The following is a 14,578-nucleotide window of genomic DNA, read 5'->3' as shown; positions in this document are numbered from 1 at the left end:
GATGATGGAAAAAAACTTGCCACTCGCCACCAGTCTGACCAACGTGTCTACATTAGGTAAAGAAGCACGGTCCCTCACGGTCTGACTGTTCAAGACGCGGTAATCACATACCCATCTTGGAAGTTCGTTAGGGTCCTTCTTCGGTATAATCAGGCTGGGCGAAGCGTATTGGCTCGTTGAACGACGTATTCTTCCAGCGGCTAAATGTTGATCAATCAGAGCTTGCCAAGACTTCAGATGTCTCACCGGATAAGTATATTGTTTCTCCTTGATGACTGCCTCTGGATCCTTGAGGATAATCTTGTGTCTGATCTTGGAGCTTTCATTTTGCATCTTCTCGGGAAATGAACCATCCGTAAACAAGCCTTCCTCTTCAGCCTTGTCTGAAACTGCTGGTATATCGGACGGAAATAAATCTTTAAATTCCTCAAAAAATTCTCTCTCTAATATCTCTCCTCGCTCTTGTTCTGCCAAACTTGCTGCTGATAAAGCCTTTTCACGCTTACTCACTTCTGCCTCCCAACCTTCTGTCACTCTCACTGGTTCAACAATCCGCGGCACATTCTCACGCAACTCTCTCTCTTTCATCTCAATCAAACGCCTATAATCAATAATTTTCATTCCACTTTGCTCGCAAACAATGGCCCTTTGGCAGACAGACACAGAGAATTGAAAGATTCTAAAGAAGGGGGTGCCTAAAATCATATCAAACTCGCCACCCACATCTCCTAACTTGAAAAATGTTCTGTCAAATCTTCTCCCTGATACCTCGTCCGAAAGATTTGCGATCGTGAAGTGTGTCAACAACGGTGGAGGGGAGTTGGTTGTAACTGCCAAGCCTAGCTGCGTAGGCCGAACCAATTGGCGACGGTGAAGTTTAAGCATTTCCGCCGCTTGATCTGTTAATAAATTAATTTCGGCCCCTGGATCAGCTAAGGCTCTCAATCGTTTGCCATTGCACATGAGTTCGATAATGACACGAGGAGCTTTGTGTTCGGGTACGCACTCTTCTCTTTCAGTTTGTTTGAGTTCCTCATCCAAAGCTTGCAACGCAGCGACCGAAGCTTGATCAAGTTCTGGAAATTCGGCGGTCGCGGCTGCCTTGGCGTACGAGATTGGTGGTCTGCCAGCTGGAGGTAAGGTAGCTCGTCCTGCTGTCGGCGCTGAAGATGGAGGCGATGACCGAGCCCTTGGAGGCACGTAGTTGGCTGGTTTTGGTGGAGCCACGTATCCTGGAGGGAACAAAACCTTCTGTCTGACGTAAGGTCCCTTGCAAGCACGGTATTCGCTTCCACAATAGCTTTTACAGAAATGACAGATGCCCAACACATCACGATACGATGCGATCTTCCACTGATACTCTTCGTCGGTCAATCTTGGTGCTGAAGTGTAAGACGATGAGGTGCTGGCTACATGGGGTCGAGTCGGCCCAAAAGAGCTGGGCTGCGCGGCGACCCGAGACTTCTTGTTGATAATTCTTGAGGCGATGAGTGAGTCATATAAGGTTTCACATTGACTTTCGAACTGATGGTAAGTGAAATCCTTGTCGGCCTTAGTATATCCCCACAGCTTCACTCCAGCCTTGAGTTCTTCTAGCATACCATACTCCACGAACTTTGCTAACTGGTAATCGTCCAACTTGACGTCATCAAAATTGATCAAGTTCTGAATTGTACGAGCTCGAGTACTATAAGTTTTGAAGTCCTCGTACGACGACATGCGTAAGTGCTGGGCTTTCTCGTACAACTTGTCCATCCAATCGTTAGGCAAGCATGCTGCGAAAAGAGTTTTCACAAATGAGTGCCAAGAACCTCTGATGAATCTGTCGAATCCTCCTTCGTAGAAGGCATGAGCGTTTGGTTCAGTAAGGTAGTTGCCGACTAAGGTGATTCGATCTTCGTCTAGTATGACGCCCTTGGTACGAAAGAAAGTTTTCAAGGATGAAAACCACGTCAAGAAAGCTTCGACATCGTGATACGGACCCTTGAAGACAGGTCCATCAGCTGTGCGGAATCTCGTGAGGTCGATGCTGCCCTCCTCTCTAGATACTGTCGTCGCTGCGTCTGCTGCTGCATTGGTCTGATTTTCTGCAAGTTTTAAAACAATTTCTTCTAGCTTTTCCATGCGTCTATTCCCGGCAAGCTGAGATTCCAGAACGAGTCTAACTAGATCGGGCATAGGCTTGTCGTCTGCTGCTGATTGGCCCTGCTCGCTCATCGTGGCACAACCCTGCTTGCTTTTCAGATGTTGTAAGTACGGCGGTGCGGTCTTAAATGGTAGTAAGGTGTCGGTACGTTGTCTAGAGGGAGTATCTGGCAGAGATGGTTGCTGGCTATTAGAAGAGTCTGAGTCTGGCTGAGTCTGAGTCTGAGTCTGAGTCTGAATGTCTTGCTTGTTTTCTAGCTTGGCGAGTCGATTAGCTTTGTTAGCCGCTCGAATAATCGCCTCTGGGTCTGGCAAAGGTCCGGCTTGACCAATTGGGTCTGATTTTCCCGCAGTCCAGTATTCATACGAAGAAAAAAAAGATGATCGACCGAATGGTCGGGATGGTTCTCCAGAGTGTGGAGAACCAGAGGTGTTTCGAACTGTAGTGAGATAATATGGTGATTGAGTACAATTGAGTTGATTCGGATTGAATGAGATTAAGTTTCAATTGGTATGGGGTAATTAAAATTGAACAGTTCGAAGTGATCGCTGTAAAGTTGGCGTCGGTGTCTCGGAATTGGGTTTGAGAAAAAAAAAGTGTAAGGTCTGTATGACCTTCACTCGAGATCACAATAACAGGGACGCTGTGAGGCACAGCGGGACAGGGTTTCTAGAACCCAAGAGACTTTTTATATTTCAAACCAACAGAGATCCCAGTAAAGGAGACTGGTTCCGAAGGATATGAGGTGGGAAGTCAGTCCCAGATCACTCTAACCATCATAACCACAACTATAGAACAAAGTAAGAGAAAATGAAAAGAAATAAGACGTACCTGGTTCCGAAGGATATGAGGTGGGAAGTCAGTCCCAGATCACTAAGGAACCAGGAGTAGAATTTGAAAACAATATATATAACGAAACAGCATCCTTAAGTTTAAGTCCTAATTATTAAGTATTTTGATCTATGTGTAATGTAATGACCGTAGGTCTTACAATACATTTCTGATGTTATCATCAACTGTGACACTCTTGAAGTGTGCCCGAACCCATGATCGCTTGTAGGAATTCACTCGAAATCTAGATGATGCCAGGGGAGATGAGGTCGCAATGGATGAGAGGCTGGACTTGGGAGTCTGAACTATGGAAGAGCGATGACGTCTAGGACTCTGCCTAGGAGAAATTTGAGCAGATGAAACAGTTCTTGGGATTGTTTTCATGTGATTGATCTGATGATTCATGATCTGGAATCTGAATCACAAATGTAAGAACTCAAAAACCACTCGAACCTTCTTTTCGGGCGCCTCGGCCACAGTAGAGCTCGAGCATGGCCGGATGCCCGGTTAGGTTTTGAGTTTTTCGAGGCTTGGCCGAGGCGTCACCGTCCAGAAATCAAACTTGGACGGGCAAACCCCGAAAGCCATCCGGGCGTGTCGGGCGAGAGCCTTAACAGCCAGGGAAATTTCCTGATTTCGGTCGGCCCGAAGTCAGTCACACTCATCAGGCAACACAGGACCCCGGAAAGCTCCTGGAGAACAAACCGTCCTCGATCCATTCCGGCCCCGGCCCTCACACTCTCACTATTTGCCCCGAGGAGAGGTGGGTTAACATGGATTTCTTGGTGGTAGGAGAAGCGCCTTGATCAGGGCTCTCGATTACATATACTTTCAGTTCTGTACCACGTGTAATCACCGAGATATCCGTATGTAAGTACCCAACCCGAGCCGGTATGGATTTTCGTCGGTCTGGGGGGGCAAAAGTTACAAATCACACATTTCCCAAGCCACCAGTCATGTTCAGGGTCAGACATGTGTACCATCTGATAGCCCTCGTTGAGGCGCATCTTTTGCACCTGTCACATCTCTGGTACCATGTGACATGACTTCACAAAACACCGGTATCCGAAAACCCCCTCAGGACGGTTTGTTCTCCAGGAGCTTTCCAGGGTCCTGGCAACATCCACCTCGGGCAAGGTTTCAAGAAAGAACCTCTATGAGCTAGCTGCTAACTTAACAAAGTCCCTCTCGGACGAACGAGTGGTCAAGAGAGGGACTGCTACACAAAATTTGGCGTGTGAGCCGGAAAAGTTTGGCTGGGGACTTTTTCAACGCTCCATATCTGCATGCCCCACAAGCAAATATCCTTGGGACCACAGAAAAGAGCTATGCACCCGCTTAATCTGCACACACGTGTGTAGCCTAAATCTGATTTGATGCAAAACTCACTGAGCAATGTGATGGTGAAGCTTGCAAAAAACACCAAAATTGGGCAGAAGACTGACCGACCTGTCAAAAGCTCACGCCACACGCGCTGGAATGTTACACAAAAACCAATTCTTCAAGTCTCTTTTTTGGCGCTTTCCTGAACCCAAGAGTGAATTTTAACAGGACCAGTATGTGTAGCTTGAGCAGGTGCACAACTCTTTTCTTTGGTCCAAAAGACATTTGTCTGTAGGGTACGTGGGTATGGAGGAATGAAAAATTCCTCAGCCAAATTTTTCCAGCTCACACGGCAAAGTTTGTGCATAAATTATGAACAAACTGCACCCAATTTTGGAGGTTTAATATGGTAAAAACATCATCCTTTTTTTGACGCCCCACAGGAGGGTTCTGCGTCAGAGAATGGCCTTTACTTGGGTGTCCAATGGTTGGATTGGTTTACGGCCTTCAGACGGGCTACGGCCTCAATAGAGCAGCCCACTGACTGCTGATTTCAATTCAGCCTCAAGGCTGCCAACCAGGTCTGCCTTGAAATGGTTTGAGAAGGGTCAGGTCCAGATTTGGCCTCTGGCTTGTCTTCACACCACACAAATGGCCACCCAGGGTCTGTTTCCTTGCCATCTCAGGCTGTCTTCAAAACTTTGCAAAAAAAGAGTGATGAAACAAGCTTGTGAAAAATAACCTCATTTGACATCTTGACACACTGCAAAGATAATATATTTTTCCATGGTGAAAAATGATTGAAACCAGAAATTGAAATGGCATGCTTCATATTGGTCCAAAAATCTAAAAAAATCAGGTAAGTAAAATTGTGTGATTTTCTTTCCGGTGGAAGAATTTGGCGGACATAGAAAAATTCTAGCACTCCGTTTGGTGATTTCCCAGATTTTTTGGCAAGATAGACAGAAATGCGGAACTTGCGCACTCATTTAAGCCTCCAAAATCTACAAGACCAAGCCAGAAAAAGAATCATGAGTGAAGGACAGCATCCCCTTTGTTGAACATTTTTTTTGGGATCTTGCTGGCTCAGTATGTATACCATCACATGTGTATTGTTAAAACTATATATATTATGCTGACATATGTACAAGGCTCCAAAACCACCCGGAAAAAAATTTGCAACACAACAAAGGATGTGCCATTGTGTGGAAAAAATTTCAGGATCATCGGTCCACATTTGATACATTGGTGACCCAAAATACATTTACAATTTATTTGGCAAACAGAGAACAACTTTTGGTGTTATACCTTGCGTATCACTGCAGACATTATTCGGGTTCCCCAAGTGGGCAGGGAAAAATGATTGGGAGTATGATTTGTCATAAAATGGTCTATCACTCCACACCTGAGCCATAACACCCACACTACATATGTGTAGCAGGCTCAGTGAATATGTGGTTATCATGTACATACAGTTCTGCTCAGTTATCTGCTCATCAGGACAAGTTATTCATATGTAATACATGCTGTAACTTCTTTCAGATTGAAAAAAGCTTCCAAAAGATTGACTACATACACTGACTCAATGTTTTGGTGTGATCTCATCAACTCAACTGCATGTAACACACTTTCTGTTACTAAGACATAGCTTCAACAATATTGCCTGAGCAGCTACAGAATTATATGTAGTGAATTTTTGGGAAAAAAAATTTCAAAGTCGAAAAAGTTACATGTGGTATAACATGTGATTTATTTATTCTGATGGGCAAAAAACTGAGCAGACCTGTATGTACATGATAGACAACTATTGACTTAGCTTGCTGCACATATGTAGTGTGGGTGAAATGGCCCAGGTGTGCAGTATTAGATTCTTTTATGAAAAACTGTACTATTAATCATTTTCCTCTGCCAAATTGGGGAAGTTGAATGATGTTTACAGTGGTATATCCAAGACAAAGGCACCAAAAAATACAAGAAAATCACTGAACATCACAAAGGGCATTTTTGATCTGTTCTGATTTTTCTGGATTTTTTGAACTGCTGTGCGCTTTCAAAAACCCAAAAAAGTATCAGGAATTGCTTGCTGAGTTACTTCTGAGTAAAACACTCTAGCCAACTTGAAAAAAACGTTCAAGGACAAACAGCATTGTATCTCTCTGCAATCCTTTTGTCAAGAATTTTGGGCTAAAACTGGGCCCTCAATTTCAGAAACGGTTTTTTGTCAATCATTTTAAAATAAATGCAATCATTTTTCACTGTGGAAAAATATATTATCTTTGCAGTGACAAGTGAAGAGTTTTTGCTTGATATTGATAGTGGACTTAGAATTGAACAACCTTGCTTGAGTTCATTGATTTCTCCTCCGAGACAGGCTTTTGCAAGGTAGAATTGAAGATAGCAGAAGGATTTACAATCAAGTATTGCATGTGACACAATGAAAGAGGATATGTCATCATTAAGAAGGTGTCTCAAGTAGATCAAAAGAGTCTCTTAGCACTTGGGAAACAAATATCATCCACCAAATCAATTGAATTTGCATCCTGTCCAATTTGATAGCCTGGTTTGAACTCAGAGCCATCCACTTTTGTTTATAATGACAGAAAGTGGAGAGAAAGAAAGTAAGTTGTTCACCCCCACAGTGAACTGATCAATTCAATAAGCCTCATGCCAGTTTGAGAAGTTGATCTCTGGTAATGGCAATTTGTTATAACTATTACACACGTGAAAGGCCAGATACATGTCACAGATATAAGACTTATGTTTGTACAAACCCCCATGTTGTATCTCTCTCTTTTCCTTATGCAACAATCATCATAGATCAGCGTGAAGATAGCAGACCAAGACCACCCTCCACTCCCAACAGACACCACCCTGAGAGCGGGTCATAACATATTGTCGCATCTTCCAACGGGATTCAAGGACCAAGCCTAGATCGATTCATCAGCAGGCCAAACCACCAAATTCACAGATTTAGAACCCCCGCTGCAACCTTGTTTATTACATCAGATTATGAAATGAGTTCATGCGGACAGATAGTCGACGCGTAGAAATGTGTGGTACCTGGACAGAACAGGTACAGTATGAGTTCTAGTGAACTCGTAAGGTAGTAAAGAGAGGGCGGAGAAAGTCGACGCCTTACCTGGACAGAACAGGTACAGTATGAGTTCTAGTGAACTCGTAAGGTAGTAAAGAGAGGGCGGAGAAAGTCGCCGCCTTACCTGCGAAAAGCAGGATACGATAGAGTGGTAGGAAGTTTAAGAACTTCAGTTTCCACGCGATCTATTTCAAGAGATAACACACACACAATAGTACTTAGAGAAATATGAAAAGAAATATTCACCTGGACAGAACAGGTACAGTATGAGTTCTAGTGAACTCATAAGGTAGTAAAGAGAGGGCGGAGAAAGTCGACGCCTTACCTGCGAAAAGCAGGATACGATAGAGTGGTAGGAAGTTCTATCGTAGAGAGTGAGTACAGTCCAGGATTCATATTGAGAGAAAAAGATTAGAGAAAAATATGCTCACTAAGAACTTCAGTTTCCACGCGATGGGGAAGAAACCGAAGTTTGAGAGTGGCAGGGATTATAAGAGAAATTTTCGACAACAAATTTTTGGAGGGCTAATCCCAAATAGGAAAGGTAAAACGCACACAAAACAGGAACAAAAGAACATTGACTAATCTGGACAAGGATGAATTAAAGCTCTACGCTTTGGGATCAATCTGACATGATCTTCTAAATCACACAATGAAACTACTCCATACCTCCTTCTTCTACATTCTCCCCAGCTACCACCGGTGCCTTCTACATCGCATCATGATGGACTTGACCTCTTGAGAACTGTACCACAACAGATTAGATTGAATCCAAACTCACATCAGATTGAAAAGATTAAGATTGAAACTCAAGAGACTGTCAGAAGATTGTCAGAAGATTAAGATTAGAAATAGAAATAGATTAAGAAGCACACCAAATACCTGCTTTAACACCATTGTCAATCTCAAAGATATTCCAAACCCAAACCTTACTACAATTAGATCATCAATTTAGCCGACTTCTCAAACCTTAATCTAGTACAAGCAAGACATTTGCCACCACATCCTCTTCTTACAGAACCCCCACAGCCAGCAACTCTGATTCAGATACTGAACCCGTTAACTACTTTGTTGACGCCGGCACCGTTATCTCTGACACCACGTACTCACCTGCCAAAATGGGGGGAATACAAAGCCAGTTGGCAGAACTGACCATGCTGTTAGCTGAAGAACGGCTTGCCAGACAACAGGCAGAAGCTTGATACCAGCAATCCGAGGCTTGTGTTAATGCGTTATTAGCCAACCACCAGGATGTTCCTACCAACGCCCCCCCCCTCAGCCTGCATCCGCAACCATACCCGTGCAAGAACAGCATGAGAAGGGACCCAAAGTTGCAACCCCAGATAAGTTTAGTGGCACTAGGGGCAGACCAGCCAGAATCTACGCTAGCCAAGTCCAACTATATATGTTGGCACACCCCCACTTGTTTTGCACCAAACACAGCAAAGTCGTGTTTGCCCTGTCCTACCTGACTGGAGCTGCAATTGCTTGGGCCCAACCGCTCACTCAGGAGCTCATAGATGGATCCAAATCTCATCTCGTGACCTTTGACTGTTTTGTTCAAAACTTCAAATCTATGTATTTTGATACAAAAAAGAAGTTGAAGGCAGAAAGAGCTCTACAAAACCTCTCCCAGAAGACTAGCGTTTCTGCGTACGCACACGAGTTCAATGTCCATGCCACCGCTACCGGATGGGAAACTCCTACCCTGATCAGTCAGTTCAAACAGGGACTGAAGAAGGAGATAAGAGTAGCTATGGTTATGGTTCAAAATCCATTTGAGTCAATTGAAGAGATAGCCAATTTCGCGATCAAGATTGATAGCAAGCTTCATGGAGTGTCCGAAAACACCATCTCTAGCTCAGTAGCCGTCGACCCCAATGCAATGGACATATCAGCCAGTTTTGTACGATTGAGTGATGAAGAGCGTGAACGTCGTTTGAATACTGGGAATTGCTTTAAATGTAACGGTCACGGTCACAGAGCTAGATATTGTACTGAGAATAGAGGTAGTCAAGCGCGAGGAAATGGAAAGGGGAAGTCTGGTTTTAGAGCTAGGATTGCAGATTTAGAGAGTCAATTAGAGGCAGCTGGAGGTAGAGGTGAATCTCAAGTGAAGCAAGAAAGTACGAGCAGAGCTGAAACATCAAAAAAATGGAGGAGCTCAGGAATGACGGTTGTGCCAATCCTGAGCCAACAAGGGGAATCTGATGGAATAGGATTGGGTGCTAACACATTTGTATTGTGCAATGAAGATGATCCACACTTATTTTTACACACCACCATTTCTATTTCCCACTTCCCCGGAGGCACCCCACAAATTATGTTCCCTGCCCGCTTGTTGATTGACTCCGGAGCTACCCACGATGTCCTAGGTGAGTTCTTTGCTACGCGCAGGGGTCTCATCCAACACACTACACAAAATACAAGAGTCGTCACTGGATTTGACGGATCTAAGAGTCACGCCTCTTACGACATTGACCTACACCTTGACAACAACGACCAAGCCACACCTTTTATTAAACTCAAAGACTCATATGATGGAGTCCTAGGTATTCCCTGGATCAAGAAGAACACTGACTGGATTGACTGGCGTAAAGGCACCCTTACTCAACAGAACCACATTGCAGCCTTGTCACAGGCTTTGTATTGCCCGAAAAAACCCTCTGACAACCATGAAATGGATCCCAGGAGGGAAGCTAGGGACATTTACGAGGGGATGTGTATTGATACCAATACATTAACATCCCCGCAATGTGAGCTCAATTTGCCTATTACTCCTATACATCCTAGAACAGTTGGCAAGCTTCCTTTCCCTACTACATCACAGATTGAATCAACGACAGCACACGAATCACCAGACCTTCTGACTGAGTACAAAGACAAAATCCTGACTACTACACCTGTGGCTACTGTAGTAGCCTTGTCCATTCCGCACCACACCCCTGAGGACCTCGAGAGGAAGCCTACAGGGCACACAAGGATCAGTGACCAGGGGGCCAGCATTCTTACAGATGCTACAGTGCCCCCGCAATGTGAGTGTGATCCTGTGCCTATCTCAAATGTAACCAAATCAGCTGGCCAGCCTTTACATCATTTGAATAACAGGCCATTAGTCATTGACAAAGCTAAGACATCATGGTCAACTTCAGCTAAGCTCGCAGCAGAAGCCAAGAAGCTGGAACCAGTGAAGACCGTTGAGGAACTTGTACCAAGTTACTACCACAGGCACTTAGACATGTTTTGGAAATCCAAGTCTCAAGGATTACCACCACACCGCCAGTACGGCTTCAAGGTAGACCTAGTACCAGGTGCACGACCTCAAGCCAGCCGGATTATCCCATTATCACCCGCTGAGAACAAAGCACTCAACAAAATGATCAACTCAGGACTTGCTAACGGGACTATACGCAGAACCACATCCCCTTGGGCGGCCCCAGTACTATTCACAGGTAAAAAAGATGGTAATCTGAGGCCATGCTTTGATTATCAAAAATTAAATGCTCTCACCGTGAAGAACAAATACCCACTGCTGCTCACCATGAACCTAGTTGACAGCCTACTGGACGCCGACACGTTTATGTACCAAGTTAAATCTACAGAACGCATACGGTAATCTCCGAGTGGCTGAGGAAGACAAAGACACGCTTGCGTTCATCTGCAAACAATGCCAATTCGCACCCCTGACAATGCCGTTTGGACCAACTGAAGTCCCCGGATACTTCCAGTTTTCATACAAGACATACTGGTGGGACGTATCGGCAAGGACTCAGCAGCTTACCTAGATGACACGATGACATACACAAAGAAAGGTACTCACCACAAGGAAGCTGTTGATTCCGTACTGGACATCTTGAGCAAACAACGACTCTGGCTCAAACCGGAGAAATGTGAGTTCTCCAAGTCCGAAGTTGAGTACCTAGGCCTCCTGATCTCGCATAACAAGGTCAAGATGGACCCAATGAAGGTCAAAGCAGTCACCAATTGGCCGCCACCGCACAACTCACAAGAACTCCAGCGGTTCATTGGCTTTTCCAACTTCTACTGCAGATTCATCAATCACTTCTCTAGCACAACACGCCCGCTGCACAACTTAACTCGAACTAATACCCCTTTCATCTGGGATGAAGCCTGTGACAAAGCTTTCAAGAAACTCAAAAACATGTTCACCTCTGCCCCGGTATTGAAGATAGCGGATCCGTATAAGCCATTCATTCTTGAATGTGACTGTTCAGATTTTGTGTTGGGGGTGGTACTCTCTCAAGTGTGTGATAAGGACGGCGAACTACATCCAGTTGCCTATCTATCCAGGTCTTTAGTGCAAGCAGAACAAAACTACGAGATATTCGACAAAGAATTGCTAGCAATTGTGGCCTCTTTCAAGGAATGGCGCCATTACTTGGAAGGCAACCCAAACCAGCTTGATGTTATTGTATACACCGATCACAGGAACTTAGAAAGTTTTATGACGACCAAACAACTCACCAGAAGGCAAGCTAGATGGGCACAAATCATGGGCTGTTTCGACTTTCAAATAAAGTTCAGGCCTGGAAGACAGGCCGCGAAACCTGCCGCATTGTCACGACGCCCGGACTTAGCCCCTGATGCAGCAGAAAACCTCATGTTTGGGCAACTCTTGCGTTCAGAAAACATTGGACCCAACACATTTTCATTGAGAACACCGACCAAGGAACGACTTGGTGTGTAATTCCATGAAAGGAATTGTGTAAGAATTTATGCTTATAGTGGGGGCAACTGGTTGTGGAGCGCAAGCGGAAGTTGGAAAATTGTTTTCTACCACACCAGTCTCCCACGAGCTTAAGCAGCCGAGTCTTACACATCTCAATCTCGCGTAATTGTTTAGTCACAATCTCTTAAGTCATACTTCGTTCTGAAATGACCTCCCACCCACCCGGCAAAGCCAGGGGCATCAAGGTTTGCAAAGCGAGAAGGATTTTCTCAGCCACGCAAACCAAGAGGCCCGGCGGCGGCGCCCCCCCGTACTAGTTGTGCTCAGCAACTCAAAGTGAGCGCAACGGGTGGAGGTAGTTTCAGGATGCGGTAGGCATCTGGGAACAAACAATAATCCTACAAAGGATTGTAAAACATAAATGCAATTGAACAATTCCAGCGAGAAGGGAGTAGACCTTGCAAATATTGAAACATTTTTCAAAGATGAAAACGTTGAACTGGAGAATGCTGAGCACTGGTTTGAGATTGACGTAATAGGAATTTCAGAAGACAAAACTACAGACAAAACTATTCTCACTAATGACAAAAGTATTAGCAAAATCAGAACCTTGAATACCAACCCGGTCTCTTCTAAAATACACCAACTGACAAAAAACTACTCATTTGTAGATGGTATATTATACAACCAAGGGCGGATAGAGGTACCGGAAGACAACCACATCAAATTTCAGATCATTATGAGCCGACATGACAGTCTTTTAGCGGGACACCCAGGACAGGCAAAGACTTTAAGTCTAGTACGGAGGAGCTTCATCTGGCCTTTGCTTAAAGCTTATGTGAACAAGTTTGTCGACGGCTGCGACTCATGCCTAAGGGTAAAGTCTAGCACCAAACAACCGTTTGGCACACTCAAACCGCTACCAGTCCCTGCCGGACCTTGGACCAATATAAGTTACGACCTTATAACAAAACTACCGGTATCCAACGGCAACAACAGCATTCTGACAGTTTTGGACCGTCTCACTAAAATGGCACATTTTGTTGCCTGTAAAGAAACTATGTCATCTGAAGATTTGGCGGATTTAATGTTAAAGAACGTATGGAAGTTACATGGTACACCAAAAAGCATCATCTCTGACAGGGGCAGCATCTTTGTATCACAGATCACACAGGAGGTGGACAAACGTCTTGGAATAAGGCTACACCCTTCAACAGCCTTCCATCCACAAACCAATGGACAAAGTGAGATTGTCAATAAGGTGATTGAACAATACCTGAGACACTTTGTAGATTATCGACAAGAAGACTGGGAAGCTATATTACCCATGGCGGAATTCACATACAACAACAAGGATCATGAATCAATTGGAATATCACCATTCAAAGCAAACTACAGATTCAACCCAATCTTCAACAAAGTGCCGTCAGCTGAGCAATGTGTACCAGCAGTTGAGGCTAGGTTGAAGTTATTAGAAGAAGTACAAACAGAGCTAACTACTTGTCTAACATTAGCACAGGACACAATGCGCCATCAATTCAACAAACACGTCCGGAAGACACCGGAATGGAAAGTTGGTGACAAAGTGTGGCTTAGTAGCAAGAACATCTCGACAACGAGAACTAGCCCTAAGTTGGATCACAGATGGATGGGTCCTTTCCCTATCGTTAAACGTTGTAGAACTTATAACCCAACAAGGGTTATACAGAGCTGGAAGAGGATAATCTACTAATAAAAATGACTAGTAGAAGTTGTCTAAGGACTGCTCTTCTAAAACAAGTCAATCAAAAAGAGAAACCTGTTGACTTGAGTACTGACAAGGCACCAGAGAAAAGCACCTGATTTAATTAATCTCAACACAATTTTAGTGTTATTCCAGTCGAGTCAAAATGTAGAAAAATAATCTCAATATCTTTTTGATATTATTCCAGAATGACAGTGTCATATGAAGCACATAAAACAAATTTCTCCTCTGATGAAGGGCTGGTTTGAGTGACCTAGTACTGCTATAATAAATTTATTAAGATAAATAAAATTAAAGCTCTGTAAGAGATGAAGAAGAAAGGAAACATAGGTTCGCACAAAGGGCACAAGTTTATAAACACATCAATAGAAATTGTTAGAGTGGTAAACAGCTCTTCAGAATCCTCTTTACCATCTAAAAAACCAAAAGATGACTAAAATGTTGGTACACAGCTATGATCTAATGATTCAACCACTCTCTACACTCCTAAATTTCGCCATCAGTAGCTCATTGACCCATTATGATCATTACTATGATGTAATGTGATCTTCTATTCATCATCTGATAAGATTTATTACTAATTTGACCAGTAGAGATGACTAATTCCTATTCTTATGATCAAATGCTATGTATATGCTATGTATATGCTGTGTATATGCTGTGTATATGCTGTGTTTTGAATGTTCTAGAATGAATATTGATTTGATCTTATGATGATTCAGCATGTCAATGATGTAATTGCTTGTTATT

The sequence above is a fragment of the Melampsora larici-populina genome (genome assembly GCF_000204055.1).
Source record: "Melampsora larici-populina 98AG31 unplaced genomic scaffold MELLAscaffold_33, whole genome shotgun sequence".
Lineage (NCBI taxonomy): Eukaryota > Fungi > Basidiomycota > Pucciniomycetes > Pucciniales > Melampsoraceae > Melampsora > Melampsora laricis-populina.
This window is presented reverse-complemented; position numbering follows the sequence as displayed.